This window comes from Somniosus microcephalus, chromosome 21 (assembly GCF_052327205.1).
Source record: "Somniosus microcephalus isolate GS21.2 chromosome 21, FLI_Smic_1.0, whole genome shotgun sequence".
NCBI classification, from domain to species: domain Eukaryota; kingdom Metazoa; phylum Chordata; class Chondrichthyes; order Squaliformes; family Somniosidae; genus Somniosus; species Somniosus microcephalus.
This window is the reverse complement of record NC_141007.1, coordinates 30,772,538-30,788,535: the sequence shown is the minus strand read 5'-3', so window position 1 is coordinate 30,788,535 and position 15,998 is coordinate 30,772,538.

Below are 15,998 nucleotides of genomic sequence, written 5' to 3'. Positions count from 1 at the left end.
GTGGAATCCCTTGCAGTACACCTTCGATTGTCCTCTGGAAGATAGCTGGACTAGATGAGACACCAAACGGTAAGCGGTTATATGTAAACAAGCCCTTGTGTGTATTTATGGTGACATACTTCTTTGATTCGTCATCCAGTGTAATCTGCAAGTAGGCATGACTCATATCCAACTTTGTGAATTTCTTTCCTCCAGCCAGGTTTGCAAAGAGATCCTCTGTTTTGGGAATTGGATACTGCTCTAGTTTGGACACCCGATTGACTGTCAATTTATAATCTCCACAGAGTCTTACCGAATTGTCCGATTTCAAAACAGGTACTATGGGAGCTGCCCATTCCGAACATTTCACCGGCTCCAGTATGTTCTCTCTCAATAGACGGTCAAGCTCCGCCTCTACCTTTGGCTTCATGGCATAAGGCACAGGTCGTTGTTTAAAAAACCTTGGCGGTGCCTCCTTGTCTACATAAATCTTAGCTGGGGGGCCATTAAATGTGCCAAGTTCCTCCTTGAACACATTTTCATGTTCACTCAACACTTCTTGCAAAGTCAACTGTTTGCCCGCATCTATTTGATTTACTGCTCCCCAGTCTAATTTCAGTTCTTTTATCCAGCCCCGACCTAACAGGTTTGGTCCGGTAACCGATACTATAACTACAGGTAGCTGTTCCACTGTGTCCCTGTGTTGCACAGTTACATTAGCTGTACCTAATGTCGCTACTCGTTCACCTGTATATGTTTTAAGATGCAAGGAGCAAGGCTTTAACTCTGGAACTTTTGCACAGTGCCACAATTTTGAGTACTCTGCCTTGTTCATTATGGTCACGCCGCACCCTGTATCCACTTCAAAGTTCACCTTAGAGTCATTTACTGTCAGTTGCAATGTGATAGCCACTTTTGGAATGTTCTCTAACATGCTATACATTATGAACATGTCCTCCTCTTCCTCAGCTTCCCCGCTGATGTGGTGTGCTCCATGTTTTTTCACTTCTCTCCCTTGGTTTTGCTGTCCTCCCCCTTTTGGTTTGGATTCCTCCACAGGTGATTTCGCCCTGCAAGCTCATTTTATGTGTCCGTGTTTCCCACACTTGTAGCACTTTTCCTCCAGAAACCGGCATTCACTCGCCAGGTGATCGCCCTTGCATCTATAACATGCCTTCACATGCTCACGTTGTGGTTTCTGACGCATGTTCAACTTGTGCACAACAACCTGACCTGCAACTTGCATACCATTAGCCCTGTCTGAACCCTATATTTCTTTTACATCTCGGTTCGCTGTCTCTATGGCTTGAGCAAGTTCCAATGCTTTTTCATAAGTAAGCCCAGTCTCGGATAATAATCTACGCTGCATTCGGTCGTCCATAATTCTGCAACTAGCCTATCTCGCAGCATTTCCTTCAGGTTGTTCCCATAATTGCAATCTTGTGCTAATTTACGCAACACCGCTACATAGTCCATTGCGCTCTCTTCCTCTTTCCTGTTCCTTGAATTAAACTTGAACCGCTGTACAATCTCACTAGATTTAGGGTTGAAATGTTCTTTTAGCAAAGCCACTAATTCAACTTGTCTCCAGGCTTTTCAGGACTGAGCAGATTTTTCATCAAACTGTAGGTTTGGCTTCCCACTGAACTAAGCAGAATGGCTTTCCTTTTTCCGGCATCATTTATTTCATTTGCTTCGAAAAAATAACCCAACACTTCACAGTATTCCTCCCAGGTTTGTGCTTGACTATCAAAAGTGGAAACCGTTCCTACCGTGGCAGCCATGCTCTCTTCCAACTGGTAGCTAACTTCAGCTCGTAATTTTGTTGTTTAAAAGTCCTGGCAGACTTCTCCTCTTTATCCAGGGTCCTTTTTACTTCATCGCCAAATGTGATAAATCCATGTAGTGGAACAAGAACTCGAAGAGGCGATATCTTGGAACTAGTACAAGTATTTTATTAAACAAACAGAGTAACAAACATCATGCCTGCATCCTGGCATTCCACCTTTGCTGACCTTGACAGGAAGCAAACCTCTGACCTTAACAGGAAGCAAACCTCTGACCTTAGCAGCAGCATTGGCTACAGCACCACCTGGTGGATAACCTTAATCATAACATCCCAGATTACTATATCCTCATTAAATGGTGAAACAGGCTCGAGGGGCTGAATGGCCTACTCCTGCTCCTATCTATGTTTCTATGTAACTGTCCCGTCACTCACGGGAGGCACTTGCCTTGGGGAAAAAGAGAAAGGGTGAAAAAAAGGAAAATATTTGAGGAGCACACATGCCCAAAGAAATTGTTAAGAATATTTTACTTCTAATAGGAGTGACCTCATTAAGAGATTTATATTGCAATTAGTTCATCAAACTCACATTAAAGTATTCCTGAGCAGCAGAATATCATTTGTCGTAGGTATTGGATGTGCAATTTCTAATATATAATTGGTACAAATGAAGAAAGGGTTTTCAGTCAGCACTGCGGTGGTTCTTATACTAGACTAGTAACTATTTAACTAAGCGTCACCAACCCCAAACCTGATATTGTTACTCATTTAAAGTCTTGATATAGGAGTGAATGAACTGACTTTAATCTGATTTGGTTCCTTATGAACTGACCTATCAGCTAATAAATTCACACTTGACAAATTGGCTGAAATCATATAAATTAGAAAAATCCAATCATATCCATGTCTCAAATAAGCGTGGCTCTTGTTTACGTATGGCTGAATTGAACTGATCAATGCCTGCTTTAAAATCATCGATGGGCGGGGAAAAGAATAAGCTGTTGGAAGATTATTATGCTGCTAAGTTATAGGTCAGCATTTTCTAGTTTTCAGGTGGGCTGTTAAACGTGTACTCCTGGAGGGGATCATTTTGACTTTGTGCGATAGTGTAAAATGTGTGATAGCGAATCAGCAGCCCATTTTACATCTCTCCTGCTTTACATCTCCGCAGTGAAATCAATGGAAATAAAAATGAGGAGAGATCTAAACCGTGCTGCCAGCTCGCTATTGCCCGTTTTACACTATCTCACAAAGTCAAAATAACCCCTCCCCCAGTGTCCTGGCCAACATTCTCCTTCAACCAACACCATGGCAAACAGATCAATTGTCATTCATAGAAACATAGAAGACAGGAGCAGGAGTAGGCCAATCAGCCCCTCGAGCCCGCTCCGCCATTTAACGCGATCATGACTGATCATTCAACTTCAGTACCCTGTCCCTGTTTCTCCCCATATCCCTTGATCCCTTTAGTTTTAAGAAATATATCTAACTCCTTCTTGAATATATTTAATGAATTGGCCTCAACTGCCTTCTGTGGTAGAGAATTCCACAGGTTCACCACTCTCTGGGTGAAGAAATTCCTCCTCATCTCTGTCCTAAATGGCTTACCCCTTATCCTTAGACTGTGACCCCTCATTTGCTGTTTGTGGGACCTGGCTTTGTGCACATTGGCTGTCGTATTTGTCTGCATAACAATATTGACTGCACTTCAAAAGTAATTAATTGGTTGTGAAGTGCTTTGGTGTATCCTGAGGACGTGATAAGGCTTTCTATAAACGCAAGTGTGTTTTTCTTTCTTTCTCTCTCTCTCTCGTTGCATCCATCTTTCCAATACAGCACATAAAGGCAAGGGGTAAAATATTTCCTATTGCTTATGAATGAGGAAAAACTCTGTCCCATTTTGGTGTATTTTAACAGCAGCTATTCAAGATTTACCATCTCAGAGCCTATTTTTACCCCACTTGCATTAGATGATCACTAAGTCCATCTTAGTGAGGTGAACCTCCACAGTCTGTATATTTTTTTGAAAAATCTCTAATGAGACCTGAATGATGCATTGCGATAAATCTATCTCCAAGGTGTAAAATATATTAATAATCGAGGCAACTTTTTGAGGCATTGGATTATTACATAACAGACTGCAATTAACAAATGAAAGCAATAAACTAAACTTGCTTTTATATACTAATAAATGAAGACTGAAAGGTCATTCAAACCCAAATTCAAGGAAGTCCAATTAAAAGGTAGACTACATTGAGTTTTTTTATATTTTACCCCCGTGGTACTTCATAAAACAAGTTGATACACAGAGATTCCCAACACGGAGCACAGCATGACAACTGAAAGTGCTGACTAATATGATGCTGACTAATATGATGCAATTCCAACTCCCTTCCCCCAGTAAACAGAACCACGCAAAGATATAGAGGCTGACGGCACAGTCACACAGACGTGTACACATCATTAAACCACCACACAACTACGTACAGCAACACCTGGACAATGAACCATTTTTCTGCCTTGGGCATCATCCTCACTTAGGCCCTTTCCAGAGCTGAACTTTGAACATATTAGGCTCGTCTCCAGAATCGGGTCCCCACCCCTACTGAACTTCATGCTCCATTTCTGAGAATGAGAACACAGGAGAATGTGGAGGGTACACCACATCAATTTAGTTTTTGATTGGTGGACTTACTGCACTTTGGCCTGATGGCATAAGACAATTGACATGTCAAACACTGATGATTTCCTTTACTGGAACCAGAAAGAGCACCTCAGGACAAGGTAACTTTTCAGAGATGCACAATTTCATCACAGTGAGTTATCTTGTTGGTAGCCTTCTCGAGGCTAATTCATAAAGTAAAATAGAAGCAAATAAGGAGTATAATTGTAAGAGAAACAATGCAAGAAAATAAATCACAATTAAAGGAATGCTGCTGACCAGCACCGTGCATTGGTCCTCCAATAGGCTGCATTAAACATGTAAGATGTTTGCTTTTCCTCTTTGCTTTTTCTTTGTTGGGCATAGTTTCTAAGCATGTCGAGATTTTCTCTGTGTTTCTTTTGCTTCTGTGCATCTAAAGAAGTGTAGCTAAGCATCAAAGCAGAATCCTGCTGCAAGTTGTTGTCAAGGATTCCCCCTAGTACGGGCTTCTGATTTCATCCACATTATTGGAGGAATCGGCCGGCAGACACCAAATACTTTCTCACAGAGTAAGCAGTTGGCCTAGGCTTCACACCACAGCAGACCGGCTCAGTATGCGCAGCAAGAGTAGGCCGTCTGTTCGACTTTTTGAACCGGGAAAACTGCATGGCATTGGAGCAAGTGGCTATAAAGGCTGGGGTTAGTGGGAACATTCTGTGAGCATTAGTTTTCCCTCACAGATACATATTCCAAGCGAGAATGAGAATTGTCAACATTTCAAGTGTTTAAAATCCTAGTGAGTTATCAAGTATTCTTTTACTGTAGTGTAATTAAATCTCTCTCTGTTTCTCCCCCCCCCCCCACACACACACACACACACACACACACACACACACACACACACACACACACACAATCTACTGGCTTTCAAAACCCAAGTTTTGTGCCACCTAACCAATACTTCTTGATGTATAAAATCTCCTCTTCTACTTTTTTCAACCTTTGTATTGCCCTGTACCTGTGACCTTTTACCTTTCATCTCGATGTCTGCAGTGGAATGAGCAGCATGTGCTTTAGATGTCGTGTTATCAGAAGTTCAGCAAATTCAGCTTGGATTTATTGCTTGAAAGTGTTCTCCAGCAACACCTACGGGATTTTTAGTCTGTGCTCTTATCTCCTCTTGTTTGGGATTTCTTTGCTAATTTTATTACACTGGCAGATTTACCCGTTAAATTTACGACTATTAGAAATGTCTTGTCAAAAAAGCCTAAAGGATTACAAACTAAAGGAACATTTGTGTTAGAAAACATGCTTGTGTAAATATTATTTAAAGTAATATTCAGCCTTTTTAAAATTTATGGAAACATGCTTATTTTTGCCTTTTATTAACTAATATGATATTGCTGCACTGTGCCAATTCCTTTTTGATTATGTGGGTGAGATGTTATCGCAAAGTCCACTAAACCTCTTTAACTACCTTATCTTTTCTATAAACTGTACCTTCAAAACCATGTGCGGGAGAGAATATATTACAAATAAAAGATTAGTGTGCACTGATGCTTTTGATTTGCATTCTGTGAAGGATTTGAAGAATATCCTCAAACTTTTAGTTCAACAACAAGTTTTTTATTTCTGATAATTTGCAGGTGGGAAGCTCTTTACACACTGGGTAGGTTTCAGAGGTCCTGTCACATACAGTAAATACAAAGTGGAGACTGGCAAAAGTGATTGCAGCTGCCACTTCCCCTCATTGACGGACTATTTTTGTACATAGGTTCTGGCTGATCTAATGGAACATACAGGTACTTGTGCCAGTTACTGGAGGAGCTTTAATGAAAGATGCTTAGAGAAACGAGACAGGTATCTGGTTTCTGTATGTTTTTCTTGGAAAAAAGACTTGTACAACACACAATAGATTTAAAAAAAAGTAAACAAGATGAACCTTTAACCCGGCTGATTTCAATGCAATCTATTGGACCGCTCAGCTTAATTTGTCTTTAGAAGCTGTTCGAAAGGTTTGTTGTAATGGGGCCCGTATCCTGAGGGTATTTTATGTGGTTTCTCTCTCCTGAGGGAACCTGTATGTTGTAATGCATGAGTGAGTATGAAAGGTACTATTATGGGTTGGGGTTCTTTTTGCGTTGCGTTCTTGTGCAACGGTCTTGCAGTTTCTGTAAGTGGACTACATCCCTGACCATCTGAAATTGGTGCCTTTTTACTTTCTATGGAACAAGTGGATCTGTGGATTAACAATTATCTCAATTCATTCCTACTGGATTAATCATTGCCATGTGCTATGCTCCAACACTCACTTTGGATGGTTGGAAAATATTACACACCGATGGAAAATATTACACACACCCCAGAGATTTAAAAGGCTAAAACAACTAATCAAATATATTTATAAAATTAGATACAGTTAGAAAATACAGTGCATCACATGAGCACTGGAGCACAAGATAAACAGGATTTATAACATATAATTCATCAGTACTCTCACCATCCTTCTCCAGCCATCCTCCCTGCTGGCACAGTGCATGATAACAGTTTAATCCTCTTGTGCCTCTTGGTAACAGAAAGTTACTTTGAGCAGCATCCCCCCAGTCAGGAGTTTTGCATGAAATGGTGGGCGACATAATCAAGGAGTTATTTTTTGCCTGAATCACCTCCAGAATTAGCAAAAATCAATCCAATCTGCAGATAGACTCTGCTTTCATCCACTTCATTTCGTTGAAGAAGGAACACAGGATAATGTTGGCACGCGATCACAGCAAAACCACATTTGAAATTCCTGTTCATGCTCTGTGGAAGAGCAGATTGTTGGAGAGAAACATCGAAACATAGACGATAGGAGCAGGAGTAGGCCATTCGGCCCCTCGAGCCTGCTCCGCCATTTAATAAGATCATGGCTGATCATCCAAATTCAGTACCCTGTCCCTGCTTTCTCCCCATATCCCTTGATCCCTTTAGCTTTTAGAAATATATCTGTAGAGTGCTGTGACATCCCGTGCTTTCCTTCAAGCTTCATAAGCTGGAGGAAGTGGTGGAGTCCGGAGCCTGCATGGCCTCAGTATGTGAGTTCCTGAGAGATGCTACCACTGGTGCTCGAGAATCCTGGACAGCAGGCCCAACTGCATGGAGGTCACCATTGTAGGAATTAAACAAGCGGGCTTGGGGTTATTGTCTCTGGCCAGTCAGAAGCCTCTGAGCTGCTCCAGGGACCCCCGTATGGTTTCGAAGCGCTCCCCTATTCCTGGTTCTGACCGCCGGACTTATTCAGTAGCGATGTAGACAGAAAAACGTAACTCGTGGTTCGGGTGCAAAACAGACCAGTATTTATTGAAACAAAAGAAAGAAACAACTTAAAAATAATCGATACAACACACCTATGCCTGGTAGAGCACTTTTGCTTAACACAGTTCACTTATCATTTGCTGCAGCACTCTTTTGCTTAGTGGCTTTACTTAAATACAGCACCTTTAACTAGTGCAACACACCTTTAATACAGTGCACTTTGCTCGCTACAGCACCTCTGCTTAGTGGCTTTTACTTAAATACAGCACTTTAATACAGCTACTTAGTGTCCAATGAAGCACCTTTCTGCTTAGCGCAACACTGTTACTTAAATATAGCACTTTACTTCTAACAAATCACTTAATGTTCACTACAGCACTTCCCTGCTTAGTGCAACACTTTTATTTAAATACAGCACTTTTAATACAGAACTCAGTGTTCACTACAGCACTTCTCTGCTAGTGCAACACTGTTACTTAAATAGGGGAGGAGAGAACGGACACAACGAGGGAAAATCGACTAAAATTACAGTTCTGACAAAATTCCCCTTAATTCCCACCCCAAACCTATTCTAAGTTGCCTTGTAATGGGCCAGAAAATTATATGCTCACCAATGAACATGCCTGCTCCATGCCCCCTGCGGTCTATGATCTTCACTGCCCCGAAGTAGAAAATACCCCAGTATTTAAAAGTAAACTGCTGGTATTCCACTCCTTTAGGCAGGCTTCTGAGCTGTTCCTCTGTAGGCAGAGCACGGAGGCGAGGTGGCAGAGAGAGAGATCACTTCCTGAGAAGCTATCTTATACCCCATTTGGGGCTGAAACCTTCCCGCCCAAATCCAGATGCATCTGAGCTAAACAAAAGGGATCCGATGTCCCCATTAAACTGTGATGGGTTTTGGATGAATTACCCATTTATCGTGATGGGTTTGTAAATGTGTTCCCATTCATCGTGATGGGTTTGAATAGAGCTGTCTTGGTTTGAAAAAAACCTGTCTATTTCCTTACTTGCTTGAGCAAACAGCCTTGGAGGTTAGTGTAAACAAAAGTCATTGTCCTGTGGCCAAACTGAAACCACAGTCTCAAGTGGTTAATCCTTTGTGTAAACATTGTAGCAGTTTCTGTAAACAAACATCGATTGTCCTGCAGGGAGGGAAACTCCCTGAACTGCCTTGATTGGCAGTTTAACTGCTCCATTGCTTCAGGGCTGGGATTTTTCATATGTCCACAGCCTGTGTACTGCCACGAGGTCGGGCAGCCATCTTTGATTCTCCTTTTTCACAGACACAACAGGCTGCCTTTTCAAGTCCTTTTTGTCTTCTGCCACGAGGTCTGACGGCCATTTTGATCCCTAGATTTTTAAAGGTATATTACCCAGGTATTCTGTAATCAAAAATCAATCTTTGGAACTGTAGGAAATTTTGAAATTATTGCGAAATCCTTACACCATACGCTCCACGGTAGACTGCAGTGAATCTACGCCGTGGGTGAGTGCCACACTCTGGTTGGAAGTAGACTCCTCCATACACTCCCAACATGTTGTGTGACCCCCCCGCCACTGAGAGGCCGTCCACTGCACCTGACAATTCCTGGTAGGGAGCTAATACTTGTCTTTTCAAAGTTGGGTCCTGGAAGCGATCATCTCTGCTCTCCACAGCAGGGCTAGGACGCGAGCTGGCCCTCTGGCATCTGCAGCTCACCAGTAAAATTCAAATGAGGATTGAACCTGAAGATGGTTCGGGACCCCTGACTGTGGCTTTGGGCGGATGCCACAGGTGCATCGCTGACTTGGTACCCGTTTTGGGCCGAAGTTGAAAATGCCCACCAGTGGAGTCAGAAACTCAGTTGGATGTCAAATGGGATGGGGAAATTGCAAATGATCTGGTTTAACCTGACACAGAAGATGGGGTGGAGATGGAGTCAGTGGCGAAGGAGTGGAACTTGTGGCAGAGGTTAAAGACATTGGTGTAGAGTTTCTGTTCAGTTGTACTGTGTTTTCTTCTCTCTGCATTTCGCCCGAAATCGGCATAACCAGCTCAAAAGATCGTGGAGTTTTAAGCGCAAATTGCGTACAGCGCAACTCAAGTTTCTGCAATCTTTTGCACTAGTTTAAAAAACTAGAAGCTGGCCCTGCCCACAAAGGGCATGCCCCCAGGAAGAATTAATCACCATTGGGAGTTGCACCTGTTTGTAGGCCTTCGAGGAGCCTCTTAAAAATTAAGCTGGAACCTTTGGGCACAAGGGCACTAATAGGCACATTTTAAAAGCTTTTGAATGTAATTTTCTTTTAATTTACCAAGAAACTGACTCTTGTACCCCAATATAAATAGCAAATGGTTCTGTATAGTTTTTAAAAGTCACTTTCAGTGATTTAAAATTGGGTTACTCACAGGTGGTGGATTGAGACTGTGATTTAAAATGCTTGTTTTTTGCGATGAACCCATTTTCAGCTGCATTAATCAAACTGTATTAAGATACCACTCTTAAATATATCAAAATATTCCATTTTAAAACGCTGCCCGATTTTGTCCATGGCAGATTTTGCATTTGCCGATATGCAAATGAGTTTGAGCAGAAACTCGAGGGCAAAAATAAACTCTTCTCAAAGCGGGCGCAATTTGCACCCGGATCGCCGATTGCCCCCAAAGCAGAATCTCTAGCCCATTCCCTTCAGTCTTCCCAATGTTTATATGGAGAAAGTTAAGTCCAGTGTAGGACTGGATGTTGGATAGGCAGTATCACAGCACAGAGGTATTGGAGAGGGTTAAGAGAGGTGACTGAGAAGTAGAGCTGGTTGTCATTGGCGTACATGTGGTGTATACACAGAATTTAGAAAGGAATTTGAGTTACAAAATATTACTATGTGCTTTTTAAACGGAAATAGAATGGTTTTATGTATCTTAAGTAGCTTAGTTAAAAGCAGAACCATTACAAAAAACACGCAGTAACTGGGAAGATGTTCAACTTAAGTACTATAGCAAGAGTTTACTATGCCTTGAGCAACATAATATTACCTCTGGACCTATATGCAGCAGTGAAGGACATGCCTTGTTTGTATCTAGACAAAGCAACCCAGTATGCACAAAACTTATTTAATATCCCTTTTATATGGTAAGAATATTCGACTGATATGGGGAATTTCGGTGCAGTGTGTTACAATACTGTACTACCCTTTCATCTAATGGATTTGGACGTGAATCCAACCCTGATGGACTGACTCTGACTATTAAAGACCCTGTTGGGTGAACTGAGGCCAAATGAATCCAGTTTGCAATGGACGTACTTTCTAAGCCAAAAGTGGTTCAAGTTCAGCATAATTATTGCTATTTTGGCAAATGTACTCAAGCTGCTCATGCAGTAGGAGATAATCCTTCAAGGTTGGGATTTTAGTATCTTATTTTGTCTTTTCATTTGCCAATGTTGTCTTCTCCATTCCTCAAAGCATTGGCCGGTTGCTGTGGTAAAGTTCCAAGGGCAGCAGTCTCTGCAATATTTTGATCAAAATGAGCTTGGACACTGAGTGTCGGTAGGGAATTTGACCCTGGGGGGCATCAAGTACTGTCACCAGATGTGTTTATATAGAAACACACACACAAAACTGCTGTTCAGCTGATGACAAAAAGCTCAGCACGGACCAGAGAATGATCCTGGGACTTTTCTAATCTGTGTGACTCTGCTATTCACAGGCTGAGACATCAAGGGGGCTTTAGATAGATTTTCAAATCAATGTACATTGCATCCAGCTTAATGCAGGGATGCACTTCATGCTGACACAGGCTGCAAAGTGAATAAATGTTTTAGTCCCTGGCATGGCTATCCAGTTAAAACACAAAAACAAGTCAAATTAGAAACTGAAACTGCTGTTCTGCTTCATACTGTATGGTATATTGCTCGTCCATAGTCCTTTGATAAATTTGTTACACGTGTAAATTTTAAGTTTTTAACCCAACTGCCTTGTTTACTGTGAAATATTTCCTGTTTTAACTAGAGGGAGATGATCTGAGTTGCTGCTCTGTGGAGTAGCGGTCTTTTTATTGTTCCTCTTGCAAAGGGAATCAGTCATTGAAAAAACAGGAATGTATCAAAGGGTATTTGTTTATTGAGCAGTGCAATTAATAACGCTGCAATCCAAGCACACGACCATTCTGTTAAGTAAGGTGATAATACATTTTGGCAGCTTTGCTTGAAACAATAAATACTGTGATGTTACACACTTCCGAAGATCTATGCCAGGTTCCATATGGGGTTGGATCAAACTAGTTTCTGTGTTCTCCATGCTGGGCACGCAGTATAAGTGCATCTGTTTTATTTTTAAATAGTGTTTTCTTGCGTTTAGAAAGTTCATCCAACCTCACCACATATCACATTGGCATGGGACTCACACGATATATTTCATTATAGCATGCAGTCTTAGTGACAGCATGAAGTCTTTCTTTGCCAGGTCAAAGCCAAAAAGATACAAAGCCTGGCCATACTCCTAATGAAGATATCATTGCTTAAGGTGAGCCAAAGGTGTCAATCCCCCCAAAAAAGTGTTTTTAGCAAAGTCAGAAAGAATTCATTTTTATGATAATCCTACCCCTGTGTGTATGTCTGTACAGGATGTTGATAACGCATAGTATCTCTTGTAGAATTCACTTGCATGATATTTATGATTGAGAATGTTCTTGCCATTTACACTCATGTGAACATGTGCCTGTGACTGAATGTTGTAGTTGAGACAAGCCATCCATTTACAATCCCTACACTCAAGTGTTGTAATTAGAATAAGAAACATTTTATGCTTCAGATCTTTAGTTTGCTCAATCTGTTATCTTCTTGACTAAGATAAAGTAGCTGATGCAAGTGGGATAACACTCCAGTGTCTTCTACCCAATCTGGCTCATCCCATCTTAAAATCCATGCATTGCAAATTCAGCATTGTTGCCCCACCTCACAGGGCCGTGGCAACAGTATACATATTACACTCAAAATCATTTGCATTTCCTCTAAACTCTCCCCTTACAAGTGTAATCGATGCTGCTGCATTCTATCAGAAGATAATGTGTATTAGACACATTTTAACTTATACAAAAAAATAAGCATTTCAGTAATACTTCCTCGGGCCTGTATATGTATACATTAAATATTGAAACATGTTTCGGTGCCATTGGATAGCTGCTACCATGAAGCACGGAGCTAGCACATTGCTCAGGTCACCTCTCCGTGGCTGCGGTTTTTTCAATGGAGGCGGGTTGGGTGCGGGTCAGGTGATTTCCGGCTTCCAATCCCGCCCCCAACTGCATCCGGCCCACAGATGTGATTTTACGTTGATTGACCTTGTTAAGCCTGCCCTGCGGGCTTGCCGGCCAATTAAGAGGAAGCCGGTCAGATGATGTCATTTGATGACGCCTCATCTGCCAGTTTTCTTAAAGGGACTGTGCAAAACTTTTTTTTGACAGCTGATTTCTCAGTGTTTGACAGCATTGAGGTGCTGCAAACACGGACAATCACTGTACAAAGGTGAGCTCTTGCACCCAGACTCTCCAATGACTCCCTCCATAGGCTGGAATAGATGGCAGCTGCAGGTGAGGTGACAGAAGCGATCTGTAACTGGTGAGAGAGGTTCTCCCAATGAGGTGGCACTGGACATGGATTTCAAAACTTGTTACCTAAAGAAATGTGTAAATGCATTAAAAATGAATTTCCCAACATTTTCTTACTCTGAGACTCACCAGTGCACCATTGGATCCTTCACACCACTTCTGCAGCTGTCATCAATGCAGAAACATTACAGCAGACTCGCACTTGCCTGGCATGGTGTCTGGACATCGGGAAACCCAAGACAGAAGCGGCAAAATTCAAAAATAGCCTGTCAACTACTATCAACTACCTGTTAATAGGCAGGTAATTGGCTTTAATCCTCTTCCCGCCACTAGGTGTCCAGTCCATGCGCAAATCGGGGACCCGACACTTTGGAAAGTTGTTTGGAGGTGGGTTGACGGCGGGGTCGCAACCCGCCGTCAAAATGATTTTACCCTTTGACCCGCCCTCTGTGCGCCGGCAAAAATCCAGCCCCTAGTGTTTTCATAGCAAACTGCAGCATGTTATGCACATAATGACTGCATCACATAAATCAGAACATTTTTGCCAGCATTACCATTTCATTGCCATGATCATGCTGTGAGAGATACCAATTGCTGATTGATCTCGTAGTCAATTTTACTCATGTTAACCCAGGCGATATCCAGAACCCTGGGTCCTGGACCTTCACTTGGGTTTCTCAATATTAAAAAAAAAGATGCACTCTGCTTAGATCCTTTTTCTTTTAACTTGGCATCGGCCATAGCTTGTACTCTCAAATGGGAATTTAATTCAACTGTTTCACTTTCACCACTCGGAACAGTGGAACTGAGATACTTCACCAATGGAAAACACAACACGGCACTGACACGAAAGGGCAGTAAATGAGCACAGCAGGAATGGCACAACACAGCTCATATTTCATTGCGGTTGAACTGTTTGTTTCAGCGAAGGGACTATATAACGTTTTTTGGAATCCTAGAAATGCTGCACAGAAGGAGGCCATTTGGCCCATTGTGGCGTGCAGTGCTGTTGCACTCTGATCCCATTTCCCTGGAGGCGGACAAGGGCAAAGATCTGATAGTATTGGAATCAGGGTCGCGGGTCTGATTTGTAAATTTCTAACACTTCTCTGCAAATATTGAATTAATTGTTTTTTGATTGGTGCTTGGAAAAATACGGTTTTCTGTAGATAAGTTGCTATCACAGTTACAAAAATAAACATATAGATTCCAATCTCTGCTGCTCTTGAACAGTAAACAGTTGGCTGCTTTAATAAAATTTATTTTTATTTTCCATAAGTTTAGCATCTCTTGGAAAGTGGGTGGGAGGGGATAGAGCTTGCAGTCAGCATCTCCTCTTAAATGATCAGTTTTCCTGTCAATCATAAACACTCCCAAAAAAAGAAACTCAGAAAACATTTTTTAAACATGAGATAAGCCCAACAAAGTGTTTTTTGGATTAAAAACCTCAATAACAAAATGGTTTACATTGTTAACAGAAAAAAAATAACTTTACTGCCAGAATCTTCCACTGAATGGCAAATAATGAGTGTTTCACTCATCTGCAGTAGCTTTATAAACAAATCTGATACGGTGCTTTATATAGGTGTCAGCTTGACTGAGCTCGGAGTCAGAAGGTTATGAGTTTCACGCCCCACCCACAGATTTTGGGTACTTAAGGCTGATACTTCAGTGTAGTACTGAGAGAGTGCAATTTTTCAGATCAGACACGAAAGCAGTGCCCCATCTGACTTCAGATGGATGTAAAAAAAAAATAATCCCATGGCACTTTTTCGAACGAGCAGTCCGAGCCCTGCCCACTTATCTTTTAATTCACACCACCTAACCAGAGTTCTGTTTGTGGGATCTTGCTGTGCACATGTTGACTGCTGACAAAACAACAGTGACTGCACTTCAAAAAGTAACTAATTTGCTGTGAAGCACTTTGGGACCTCCTGAGGATGTGAAAGTCAACAGAAAATGCTGGAAAAACTCAGCATTTTCTGTTGTTATTTCGGATTTCCAACATCCGCAGTATTTTGCTATCGATGTGAAAGTCAATATTTATTCATAAAGTGATTTTTTTTAAATGCAAGTAATGGCCCAGTTTTTCTCTTTCCTGTTCTCTCTCTCTCTCTCTCAGCTGGTCGTGCTTTCTGAACTATAAAATAAAGTTCATAGGATTCAATTAAAAATGTACTCAAATTAATTGTCCGGTTTGTATTCAACTCCGTTTCAAAAACACGTAAACTGAATATTGTTATACAGAAAGACAGTTTAACTCTTCCACAGCGTAACATAACTAATAGATTGTTTGGAAGTGAAAGGGAAATACAGCTGCCCCAGGTGTGTAACTGGTACTTTAGGTCATATTTGAAGTGTTGCCTCTATTTTTCCTTCTCACTCGTGGTACACGTGCATGCACACGCACAAAATTTCCCCTAAATAAGATGAACAGCCAAATACTGTTGGCTACTAAAGAGACAGTTTGACTGACGAACAAGCTACTGATGCACCCTGGGAAATAGTGCAGACTGTACACGCTCACACGACAGGACGTGCCTCCAGCTGTAAGAGTCTGAGCAAGGATATCCAAACTCAAGTCCAGGCTTTTGCGAGCAGCTGAGGCCATAAAATGTACATTTTAATTGAAGGTCTTAAACAAAAGGCAAATCAAATTTTGTCATGTCATTAATAAATATGTGATTTTTGAACATTTAAAAAAAAAAATT